The following is a 316-nucleotide window of genomic DNA, read 5'->3' as shown; positions in this document are numbered from 1 at the left end:
TCAAATCTTTCGAGGTTTAGGAACCTCTTTCAACCCGGATATTAACCGAAATATTTGAAATTATCTTCACATCTTTGAAATCCTATGAAACCCCTTAATTCTTGTGAAATTCTTAGCAATTTATAGATATATTAGAAAAGGTTTAGTATTTTTGTATATCCATTTAAATCCGTAAAAAAATCACTTAAAATCATCTCATAAAAATCCTGTGAAATCCTTATCATTCTCTGAAGTTCTTGGAAATCATTAAAAGTAGGCCGTGGCTACGTGTACCGAAATTTCGGTACAAATATTCGTATTTTTTCGGTGCGAATAG

This window comes from Belonocnema kinseyi, chromosome 1, assembly GCF_010883055.1.
Source record: "Belonocnema kinseyi isolate 2016_QV_RU_SX_M_011 chromosome 1, B_treatae_v1, whole genome shotgun sequence".
Lineage (NCBI taxonomy): Eukaryota > Metazoa > Arthropoda > Insecta > Hymenoptera > Cynipidae > Belonocnema > Belonocnema kinseyi.
Note: the sequence above shows the minus strand (reverse complement) of the source record.